Source organism: Ambystoma mexicanum, chromosome 7p (genome assembly GCF_040938575.1).
Source record: "Ambystoma mexicanum isolate Mex_15411 chromosome 7p, UKY_AmexF1_1, whole genome shotgun sequence".
NCBI classification, from domain to species: Eukaryota; Metazoa; Chordata; class Amphibia; order Caudata; family Ambystomatidae; genus Ambystoma; species Ambystoma mexicanum.
Window position 1 is genome coordinate 269,938,462 of NC_090939.1, and position 12,594 is coordinate 269,951,055.

At 49.7% G+C, this 12,594-nt stretch overlaps 1 protein-coding gene across 1 annotated transcript in view; it reads right to left on the reverse strand.

Annotated features, from left to right (window-relative positions):
* Positions 1–12,594, reverse strand: part of URB1 (URB1 ribosome biogenesis homolog) — a 2,274,827-nt gene that overhangs the window by 1,289,920 nt on the left and 972,313 nt on the right. The window lies entirely within an intron of this gene.

The window sequence follows — 12,594 nt, forward strand, 5'->3', positions numbered from 1 at the left end:
TGGAATATGCATTGACTGAACTTGAACTATTAGTGCAATGTACTGTTGTAAAGGTCCAGCTTCAACGCTGCCAAGGGTGGGGGGCTCACGTTGCGCAAGTAACGTGGTGATGCCAGGACTGACGTGGTGGTTGACCTCTGGAGTGGGGACGTCATTGAATGCAGCGCAGCGTGCACAGGGAGCCACAGGAATCAAGTGCAGAACAAGAAGTCCCCACAGGGGAACACAATGCAGGGTGTGTGATTTGTTGTAGTAAAGGGGTAGTTTAACAGCACACGTAGCAGGTGAGGGTGTAAAGGGTCTCAGGGGATAACGTGGTAGTTTTTTTTATAGCAATATGTGAACAGTAGAAACAGACAACTCATTAAAAGAGCTGTAGTTTTTTTGTAACAGAATTTGCATTTTTTTTAACATTCAGTAGAAACAGTTCTCAGAAATGTTGCAAGACTGAAGGTTCTTAAGAGACAGTCCCATCACAGTTGCTTTAAGAAATACTTTCGAGGCCAATGAGCTAGTCACCTGGGTGGACGAGAAGAATTGTTAGAGAAATAGAAATCAAATATAGTTAATTAAAATCCAGCCACAGTGTGGCACCGTTTTTAGACTACATTTGGCGGCGAGGCGTGAGGAGGGAGTTGGGGGGCGAGAGCTCTGGGTAGGGGTTACAGAGCGTGCAACAGGGAGCCAATCGGCAGAGCAAGACTTCAGTGTCCCTAGGGTGCAACATTGTACAGTGTCCTCGCTGATGTCTGCGGGGCACATCATTGGTCAGACTTGGTGTGAATATCTCACCCCTTGCCATCTCAAGGTATCATGTCCAATCAGAATGCAGTAGTTTATCCATTTGTATATTGGGCAATGCCAACCAATGACAAACAAGTGTTTTTGACGGATCAGAACAATCACGTATTTGTGGGGCAGTGTGGGAAGGTTTGACACATCACAAGGGATGTTAATGTGATTTTTGGCTAAGAAATGTGTTATCCATGCACAATCGTTTAGGGTACACATCCATAAAGGGGCCAGCCGTAGTTCCAAAAATCATCTCCTTGTTCCCGCCCTAAAAATGTAACTCAAATGTTGTATGGTTATTCTGTAAATTGTGTATAAAATGTCAGCTGCAGTGGGTGGCATTGAGAGCTCATTTCATTCCCTTCAGTTCTACAGGCTGTCTGAACCGGGATTACTTTTTGCAGTGGTCCCCTGGTACAGTACAAAGTAAAGCAAATGTCCATTGAAGGAATTTGTTGGGATGATTTGTATAATCAACCAACAAACGAAATCAAAGAACAGTGAGTAAACTGAATCAGACCTCTATGGAACCAGGTGTACTTTTCAAAAAGTTCAATCTGGAAGTCCAAAATACATTCCTGACATATTCAGTCATTTAAAAGTATTAATTTTGGTGATGCACTTTTGATCGACCAGAATTCGACCAACTCTTTATATGTATATGTATGTGATGGGGTAGGGAAGTAAGGGGATGCAGGGGCGGGGTGGAGGAGAATGGTTGGAGGAACACCCCATTATACAAAAAAATGGTTGAATTCTGGCTGAGCAAAAGCGTATTACCAAAATGAAGACTTAAAAAAAAAGTCTTTCAAAAGACATGGTGTATGGTATATTCTAAGTAAGTAAGTCGGTAGCGCTTTGGCTTGGGTTGCATATTATGTATCCTCGAACAGCCCCATTTTTAACAACTTTCAGGATTTTGAAAAAGCCTTTTTGGAAACATCTCAATCGTCAAATCTAGTATCCAAAACCCAGAATCAATTGGTGGACATTAAAAAAAGGCTACCAAGACTCGACCCTTGTTAAGGGGGCGGAAAGCCGCAAATAGTTGAGACGTTCATCGAAAATTCTTGGTTCTATGTAGAACTTCAGGACTCATCGAAGGTCTAGCGAGTGTAGAGATTGTTCAGCTGGTGTGGATGGGTTTGCAAAAATAAACGGTAGAGTTACTTCAGTCTGCAGGTGGAAGTTGAATAACACTTTGGTAACAAACGTAGGATTCGTTTTGAAGACGACTTTGTTCTTTTCAAAAACTAGATATGGAGGTTTAACAGATAGTGCATTTATTTCCGATACCCGTCTGAAAGACGCAATTGCTGCTAGAAAGGCAGTCTTCTAGGACACAAACTATGTCTGTAGTCGCCATAGAATCGAATGGAGGTTTCATTAGGACTGGCAGCAAGGTTTTAAGCTCCACTCAGGTGGCACTTTCTTATGAAGGGGACAGGTGCGAAATAGGCCTCATTAATTGTTTTACGATGCAGGGTCCAAAAATTGGAGCTTTACCTTGCTTCCTGGTGTATCTAGAAATTGCAGCTAAGTGTACTTTGATGGGCGAGTGCGACAAACCATCCTTCAGCAATATTAATAGGTATGGTAGGATCTGGTGAGGTTTTACACTAAATGGGTACAATTGTTGTTGAGAACACCAAGTGCAAAAGCAATTCCACTTGTATACATATGATTTGTTTGTGGACTGCACCGTGGCAGCCTGTAGGATGTTTCTCCATTCCTACGTGAGTGGAACTTGCTCGAACGCAATGAAGTCAGGAGCCAGGCCTTTAGTTAAGCATCCCTGGGTTTGCATGTTGTACCTGCTGGTTGCACATTGCACTGAGAACCATGGTCGGGGTACTGACCCAGAGGGATTGGACGGTCCTGGGATAGGTGAACAAGCTCTGAGAACCATGGTTGTCTCGACCATGTTGGCGCTATGAGAATGACAGTGCATTTGTATGTCACAATAATTTGTAGGACCTTGCGTATCACTGGTGTTGGGGGAACGCATGACATTGCGAACAGGTGGCCTAGTGATTGATGGTGCGGATATCTGCTAGCGAACAGAAGGCATTTCTTGTTCTCCCATGTGGCGAATAAATCGATGGTTGATGGTCCCCACTTGTTGAACATTTGCAGGAGCTTCCAATCTGCAAGTTGCCATTCGTATGACTGGTCATTGGCTCTGCTCAGTTGATCTGCAGGGTCGCTTTCTTTCCCCGGAAGGTGGAATGCTTGTAGCTGCATGTTGTTTTCTATGGCCCAGTGCCACAGTTGTTGGGCTTCACTGGAGAGCACCCTTGATCTTGTGCCCCCCCTGTTTTCGCACATAATACATTGTCTGTGAAGACTCCTTCCACTTTGTTCATGAGCACTGGTTGGAATGAGTGAAAGGCATGTGCTACTACCTTCAGCTCCAGAATGTTTATGTGAAGTTGTGTCTCAGCCTGGGACCAACTGACCTTTACCGATAGCTGGTTTGAGTGCGCACCCCATTCTGTTAGCGAGGCGTTCTTGATCAGGGTTTCTTGAAATAGTGGATCCCTGAATGGGACTCCCTTTGTGATGTGAGATGGCGTTAGCCACCAACCAAGCTGTCTGAGTGACTTTGCTACTGTCAATTTGTCGGCCAATGTTCCCGTTAGCTGGGATCACTGATCTGCTAGGAATTCTTGTAGCGGTCGCATTTGTAACCTGCAATGTTGTATTAGGGGAATACAGGACAACATTGTGCCTAGTAGCTGAATGAAGGTTCAAACTGGGATCCTGCGCCTGGGTAGAATTGCATGATTAGACAGGGTATTGACGCTGCCCTCTCTACTGAGGGACGTTACCGGCCCTTGTTGGTGTTGAACTGTGCCCCTAGGAACACTAGTGTGTTCGATGGTTTGAAGACAGATTTGCTTGAATTTATTGCAAATCGGAGGCATAAGAGGGTGTTAAACACCTGCTGGATCGCAATTTCTGCCGCTCAGGGTGATGGTGCTCGTACTAACCGATCGTCGAGATATGGATACACAAGGTATCTTTTTTTCCTGAACGACGCAGCTAATGGGACTAGGCATTTTGTGAATCTTCTTGGGGCTGAGCGAAGACCAAACAGGACGACTTTGAATTGATCACGATTTGTTCCCACGACAAAGATTAGGAACTTTCTGTGGCTTTTGCGAATGGGAATGTGAAAGTATGCGCCCTTGAGATCCAGTGACGCTAGGAAGTCGCCCTCCCTTACCAACTATGACATCAGCCAGGATGACCATTTTGAACTTTTGTTTCTTGGCATATTTGTTCAGACTTTTTAGGTGCAGAATTGGTTGTCATCTGGTTTTTTGACCACGAAGAATCTGGATTAGTTGCCCTTGCCCCTCTGATATTTTGGGACTTTTCCGATTGAGTTTTTTATGAGCAGTTTCTCCACTTCGCACGTCAAGATGTTTATGTGTGGTCGGTGTGGAAATATTGGGGGTGTTGCAGGGGCGGTCCCCGGAATTCTATGACGTGTACTCTTTTTATGATTGCTAACAGCCATTTGTCTGTGGTTAACTGTTGCCACTGCTGTAGATGGTACTGCAAGTTGCCGCCCACTTGCTGCAGCTGAACCGTGGGTGTCCCTGGAAGTCAGGCTTGTTTTTGCTGCCTGCCGCTAGAGACAGATGATGTCTGTTGCCTTCTTGGAGCATGCTTGTAGTCTTTGTTTTATGGGTACGCCCGCAATACCATCGGTATCACGTCCGTGAATATGAGGCTCCCCTCTGGTATACTTTTCCGCCTCTATTGGTCACCGTGGAGCGACCAGAGACGACTCAGAAGGAGCAAAAAGTGCATCTCACTATTGTGTCTCCATTTTAATTGCTTTCAGGGCGTTGTCAATTTTGTAGGATGTCTAGGACTGCTTTCTTTTATCTTCTGGCAAATACTCGAATAGCAGCGCCATCCGGTTCCACATTTTGTGGTTGTATCTCGAGATTATTGCAAGTGAATTTGCCGGTTTTACTGTCGTGGCTCCTGTGGCCAGAATTTTCTTGCCAAATGCGTCACGTTTCCGGCTGTCGTTGTCAGGTGGTACTGCGCTTGTCTGACCTTGCGCGTTTGATTTTCTGCATGCTGCTGCTGATACCACCGAGTCGGGGGTTGGCTGGGATGTAAGGCATTTCGGGATACCTCTGGCGCGTTAAAGTTCTTCTCCCAGCAGTCTTAACACTGTTTCCGAGAAGGGTTTTCTCATGAGTAACAGCCCTTCTTCCCAAACATTGTCTAGAATGGGATTTGACATTACCACCTTTCCGCGCGTGTGCATTAAATCGAAACTGAAACAATCCTTTTTCTGCTCAGATGGAATTAGGCCAAATTCCTCAAATGCCTTTTGGACCATATTGTGAAATGCTGTTATGTCCCAAATACATCACAATGCACTACTAATAGCAAACATTCTTGATATATTACACTGAGTTGTGAAAGAATCAATGGTGTATCATTTAGTCTAGAATTTGAGGTGCAGGGGAGAAAAATCAACGCTGGCACATGGGCTGAACAACAAACCAAGAAAAGAAAAGTTCCCAAGGTAGGGAACATGCCGTTATGTCGTCAGGTGGAGACTGACGCAACCGTTCTTCAGAGTCTCGGTTTAAATCCAAGTCTGTGTCCTTCCAGTTATCTGGTTGCAGTGATTTTGAGGTAGAGGTGTCTGTGTCCCAATTAACTCCCTCATCGTCCGTGCTAGAGGATTGGAGTGCTCCCTCTTCTTGACTGAATGGGGAATGTTGAGGCCTTGGGGAAGACCCATGTGGTCAGTAGGACTTCTGGTCCTGCTCTGTCGTGTGTTCCTCACAGCTTGATAGGCGGTTGTCTTTGCAGTGAGATTATACGCATGGAGGGTGTACTGTCACTTGGTTCATTCACCTGGTTCCTCAGGGCTGTTCTGTCAGACCTACAGGGTTCCCCCAGAGGGCCTGGCGCCTCATTGGGTGACTGCGGGTGTGGTTGGTTCACTGGTAGCCTAGTATCCAATGGTGGAAGTAGAGACTGGAGAGTAGATAAAACATGTAATGGGACTGTGGGTTCAGTAAAGGTTCTGTTGGCCGGGGAGGGGCAGCCGGTGCTGCAAACGTCGGATCCTGTATCTCAGGTAACCTTGGTTCACAGGTTCCTCCCATGGTGAATATTGACCGCCCTCAGAGGGCTGGGGCGAGTATCCCTGTTCAAATTTCAAATCCATATGGTGATCCAGTATCTGGTCAGGAAGAATTGACAAGACCATAGACAGGGCTGGACCTTTGGGCGCTATATGTTGATCAGCGTCTCCCTCAGCGGACTGAGTTGAAGATGGTTCCGCACTTCATGCTATTATGGCCTGGTCTTACATGAGGGGGGGCGAGTGCAGATGCCCGAGAGGTAGTTTAAGAACTACTGGGCCTTGTTGTACAGGTGTAGAGTCCTCTACTGGCTCTTGTTCCTTTCTATCTGGTATGTGCTTGACTGCAGACTTGTGTTTATGCTTTAATTATTCAAATTTTCCTCCAGTTTTCCTGATTTTTTATATTTTCTGCGTGCCCATGGATGCTCCAACTTCATTTTTCAGGTCCCCTCCTGTTGACAGCGCGGAAAGGAAAGGTGTTGGTTACTTTCCATGTACAGTCAATGCTGCCGTCAATGTTGTCTGGCTTTCCGTGGACTGTACCAACGTCATCAACGGGGAAGCAGTCGACAAAGAGTTTTTCGAGGTCATAGTTGGATTTTGCTTGTTTACCAGACAACGAGGCCGCAGTTCGTGGTGCCGATGTAAGTGCCGTAGATGGTGGTTTTCAGGCGAGGGTGTGTATCATTGCTATCGTCGACGGTGCGCTTACTGCAGATTCCGTCATAATTTTCATCCTCTGCGGTTCACTCGTCGGTGAGGTCGACTGGTGGATTTTTACATTTTTCCTTCCCTTTTCCTCTTGGAGGTAGCAGAAGAAGCAACAAGTTACTTACCTGTAACTATTTTTCTCCAGCATGGGTCAGGCATGGATTCACATGGTCATGAATATTCCCCGTCAGGCTGGGAATCCTCGGTAAAAAAGAAAAACAGTTTCACGTTCACTCACAAACTGTATTTCACCTTTAAACCAATCATTGTCCTTTGGGTCATACTGCCCCCATCCAATGACCGTTCTCTCCCTAAATTCTTCCTATGGCAGACATCTTCAGATTTGGTAGCACGCAAAGCAGCAGTATGACCAAGAAGAGACGCAGAGGCGACAGAGGGAGGGTTTGCATGTGAATCCATGCTAGACCCATGCTGGAGAACAATAGTTACCAGTAAGTAACTCGTTTCTTCTCCAGCATGGGTCAGGCATGAATTCACATGCTCATGAATAACGAATACACAGCAGTACAACATTACACAACCACGGGAGGTGGGAAGGCTCAACAGAAGCAAACAACTCTTACCACTGGAACGGACTCACCTCAAGCAAACAGGCTGCGTAGCACTGCTTGGCCGATTCTGGACTCCTCCCTGGAATCCCTGTAGACTCAGTAGAACCTCATGAAGGTGTGCGTGGACCTCCACGTAGCAGCCCTGCATATGTCCAGCAGGGGCACACCAGCTAGGAACGCTGTCCTCACAGGGATCGCTCTCGTGGAGTGTCAGAAGGCCTGGCAGTGGTTGGTTTGCCAACCAATGAAAGTGCATGATGCAGCCGGAGAGCCAGCTTGACATGGAAGCCTTGGACAAGGCGTTCCCATGGTTCACAGAACCAAAGTTCACAAACAGCTGTGAAGTCTTTCAGAAACCCTTTGTGCATACCATGTAGAACTTCAGGGCACGAACAATGTACAGCGCATGCAAGGCCCTTTCAGCGGTGACAACTGTTTTGGGGAAAAGAAGGACAATATCAAACGTTTGTTGATGTGGAATTCCGACAGAACCTTTGGCATGAAAGAGGGGTGCGTCAGCAGCACTACTCAATTTGTGGGAAAGTCAGGTATGGCTGCTTGCAGGATAGGGCCTGTATCTCACCCACCCTCCTGGCGGAGGTGATGGCCACCAGGAAAGCAGATTTCCAGGAAAGGAACTTGGGAGGGGCCTGATGCATAGGCTCGAAACCCCCCCCCCCTCCATGAGACTTGTCAGCACCACGTTGAGCTCCCACGCCGGGGCAGGAGCCTTCACTGGCGAGAAAGAACGAAAAAGTCCTTTGAGGAATTCTTTGATGAGTCGATAAGACCGCAGTGAAGATCATTCTGGAGACCTGGTGTAGCGGGAGATATACGCCATATGTACCTTGATCGAGGCGTGCGTCAGTCTGTCTTTGGCCAAGGATAGCAAATATGGAAGAATCTGCGGGCCATGTCTTCTGCGACCAGCACCATGTAGCGAAATGCTTCCACTTTTGACCATAGCACTTCAAAGTCGACCATGCCCTGGCCTTAGCGAGGACCTCCCTGTAGTCTGCAAGCAACTCATATCCTTCAAACTCTAGGGCTGCAGAAGCCAAGCTCTTAGGTTGAGCAATCCTCGGTTGTGATGCAGGATTGTGCCTCCTCCTCTGCCGAGAAGATCTGGGACCAACGGTAGCTTGATCGGAGGCGACGCTGACAGGCTGAGGAGGTTTGGATACCAAATCTGTCTCGGCCACGCCGGGGTGATGAGTATCATCCTGCACTGATACCGTCTGAGTGTATTGATGACTCGTAGCAGGAGAGGCAATGGAGGAAATGCGTACAGAAACATCCCTTCCCACGGGGAGGAGAACGCATCCTCCAGGCTCTTTGGTTGGTGGAATCTGGTGGCAAACCTCTGGCATTTGGAGTTTGCTCCAGTCAAAAACAGATCGATCTGGGGCCTGCCCCACTTGGTGAAGATGTGGTCCACCTGGTTCTGCGGAAGTTCCCACTCGTGGCAGGAGCACAATTCCCTGCTGAGGGAATCCGCGATGGTGTTCTCGACTCCCGCTAGGTGGAGAGGGACGAGGAACATTTCTTGTCTGACGGCCCAGCGCCATAAGTCCTGCGCTTACCTGGAGAGCGCCGTGGATCGAGTGCCCCTTTGTTTCCTGATGTAGAACACCATGGTGGTGGTGTCCGTGAAGATTCTCACCACCTTGCCCTTCAGATTCGGCAGGAATTACTTATGGGCCCAGAACACTGCTCGTAGCTCCAGGATGTTGACATGGAGATCCTTCTCCTTCGGCAGTCACAGGCCTCTGGTATGCAGACGTCCGTTGTTGGCTCCGCAGCCTTGCAGGGAAGCGTCCATGTTGACCGTTTCCTGGAATGGAGGGTTCTGAAACCCTGTGCCCTGGGCGATGTTGGAGCGGACACCCCACCACCTTATCGCCCGACGGAACTAGTCGTCCAGATGATCTTGTCCGTGAAGTTTCCGGTCACTTGCACCCAGCGGGCATCCAGGAACTCCTGAAGAGGTTGCATCTGTAACCTGCCGAGCCGGATGAGGTAGATGCAGGGCATCATGCCGTGCAACGACTTGATGATCCGCAACAGCTGCTGCACCTTCCCCTAAATGGCCGCTACCATCTCCTCCGAGGGTGATGACAGGCAGGACACTGTATTGAATCTGGCCCCCAGGAACAGCGCATTCTGCAATGGTATCAAGCAGAACTTTGGATAATTGATGGCGAATCCCAGATCTGTCAGCAGCTTGACGGCCGCCTCTGTGTGTCCGACGGCAAACTCTTGCGAGCGGGCCCGAATGAGCCAGTCGTCAAGGTACGGGTATACATGAAACGCACATAGATGCAGATGGGCCACCACCGGCGCCAGGCACTTCGTGAAAACTCTGGGGGCCCACTTCAAACCGAAGGGTAGGGCTTGGAACTGGTAGTGCTGTCCCTGCACTACGAAGCGTAAAAACTTCTGGTGTTTCCTGTGAACGGGGATGTGGAAGTAGGCCCCCTCCAGGCCCAGCGACGTCAAGAAATCCCCTTTCCAGTTGGCCGAGCACGTGCTGCAACGTGACCATCCTGAATTTCTGAGCCTTGAGGTACTTGTTCAGACGCTGCAGGTCCAGCTCTATCGCCCCTTTTCGTAGCATGGCCCGTACTTCGAAGAGCTGAGGGATGTGCTGCTCCTGACGGGCCACTGTAGGGATCCGCGGACACCTGTGCTGAAATTTCAGGTTATGTCCTTGGGCGAGAGCATCCACCAACCATCCGTCGGTGGTGATCTTTTCCCACTCGCTGACGAAGCTCATCAGCCAGCCTCCCAACGGGCTGCACGGGTGTGGGACTGACATGTTGCCCGGTACAGGCTTGCTTCGGCACCCTGCCCTGCTGGTGACGCCGTCCTCCTCCACCATAGGCCTGGGAACAGCCTCTGTGGGCTTCCTGGATCGTGGATCTGGAAGGCTAACAGTAAAAGGAGGAGAAACCTTTCAAAGACCTGCACGACATTCCTCCAGAGGAGCGAAAGGAAGAGCTGTACTGCTGGAAGGTGCCCAGGGAACAGGCGGTCTCTGTATCCGCCTTGATGGCCTCTAGGGACTCAATGACCTTCCCGAAAAGGTTATCTCTGTCGAAAGGCATGTCCAGTACCTTTGTGGCCTTCATTCAGCCTTGGCGACAAAGGCAGACACTGTTTCCCCATCTGCCGGAACCCTGTGTCGGCAACATCCAGCGCCACTATGATGACGTGATTCGAAGTTATCTCTCCCTCCTGGAAGAGTGCGATCACCTCAATCCTCTTGTCGTCCGGAAGGAACTTCGAATTCGGACCCAGCTTGTAGCACAGCTCTCTGTCGTACCTGGCTAGGATCATCAGTGTGTTGGCCGCCTTGATGTGGACGCCGCAGTGTAAATCACCTTCCTCCCCATGGCGTCCATCTTCTTACCCTGGCTGTCCAGAGAGACCAAAGACAACGAGGATGGGTTAGATGACTTGTTTCATCGTGGCCGCTGAAACCACCGAATCTGGCAATGGTTGCGACCTTAGGCACTTGGGTGCGGATTCCGGCACCGGGTACTTCAAGAGGGCGAGCCCTTCCTCCCACACATCGTCCAGGAGGGGCACTGCCATGATAGTATTCCTCTTGGCCTCGCGCCTCTAGTACAGGAAACATTCCTTCCTGGTTTCTTTGGGCACAAGATGGAACAGCTCGGAGGCTCTGGCGATTATGGAATGGAACCGCCTCGTCCGGCAGGGACGCCCTAGGCTGTGGGGGAACCACTTCCCGCTCCTACGGTATCTTCGTCGACATCCGTCATCGTGGCTGTATCCGTCCCCCGTACCTGGGTCTGCTGGGGTATAGGGGGCCCGACGCAGATGTGGAGACTGAAATGGGGCATCGGATGGCCGGGTGCCTGAGAGACCGTTGGAACAGGCCCCTGAGGCATCCTCTTCTGGATCTCTGCCACCAAGGTGTGGTGGATTGATGGGATGTCCAGAGACACATCCTTCAGCAGAACTGGCGTGTTCATAACACTAGGCCCTTCGCCGTCGTCCCCCTCCTCTTCCACGTCCTCATGGACCTGCGTTGGGACTCCAGGTCTTCGTCATCCGTGGACGAAATTTCCATGGCTTGGGCCACGGCCTGGGACTGATCCGGGGCCTCCTTTCCCACCCTGAGGGGCTCCCACCGGGTTCTGAGACGGTGTCCCCTTCTTCGGCGTGCTAGCAGGCTTTGCCAAAGTCACCATGGCAGCCTTGTGCCTCAGAGGGAGGGATACCTTCAGCGCTGTGGGGTCTACCTTCTCAGGGTCAGCCCCTTTAGCCTTCGAGGGAGCAGCCGCCACAACTCCATTGTTGATGAAGATTTATCCTGTGCAGCCTGGGCTTTCTTGGGCAGCTCGGCCTTAACCTCCATCTGTGGCTTCTCGGGCTTCTCCCGTAGTTTAGCTGGGGTGGATGACTTTCTCTTTGAGGGGGAGCTCGATTGTCGGCTGGCAATGGACGCGGAAGGTGATGTCTATCGCGCCCGGTCTGCCATGGACCCGCTTCTGCAGCGACCCCGGTGGACCCAGACTTGTGGTGCTTGGCCTTATCTTGGGCCCCCACGGATGAGGTCCAAGAAGCCCGCTCCTCGGACCGAACGGCCTTGGGTGAGGCATGCCCCTTCCTGGAGAAACCGCCGCATATCTCGCAATCTCCTTCCTTGTGGTTCGGATGGGAGAAGTGGAGGCATTGCAGGTGCTTGTCCTCCACAAACACATTTCGAAGCCCGCACTTGGTGCAGGACTTGAAGAGGGACCTTCCTTCCTTCTCCTCTGTCATGGTCGGAGGGCACAAAGTAGGCCCGATGGTCTTCTGGAAACTTCGACGATCTTCGCCTTTGAGGGGTGCTGAACTTCACAGACAATGGATCACCGATGTCAGCAGATGGGGAGAAGAGCACACAGGCTCTTCCGGAAAATAAATAGAACCTTTTTCTGCAAAAAACACATAGAAGTAGAATCTAGAGGACTCCCAACCCTGAAGTGTGCGGTAAAAATCTGAAGATGGCTGCCAGAGGGGTTAAGGGAGAGGACTGTCACTGTATGGGGGCAGTATGACAGAGGACAGTGATTGGTTTAAAGGAGAAACACAGTTTGTAAGTCTAACTGTTTTTCTTTTTACCGAGGATTCCCAATCTGATGACAGGGAATAATAATGAGCATGTGAATCCATGCCAGGCCCATGCTGGAGAAGAATACATTCTCTTCTCTGACTTGACCCTTCTATGGGTTTTGGCCTGTCTGTTCTGTCCTTGTCAGGATTCTAGGCACAAGTAACTCTAGAACACGCCGGGCTGGTATTTCTAGAACAGGACAGAAGTACAATGTGGGCACGCATACACAAACCACGCTTACATTCTATTCACAGAAATATCCA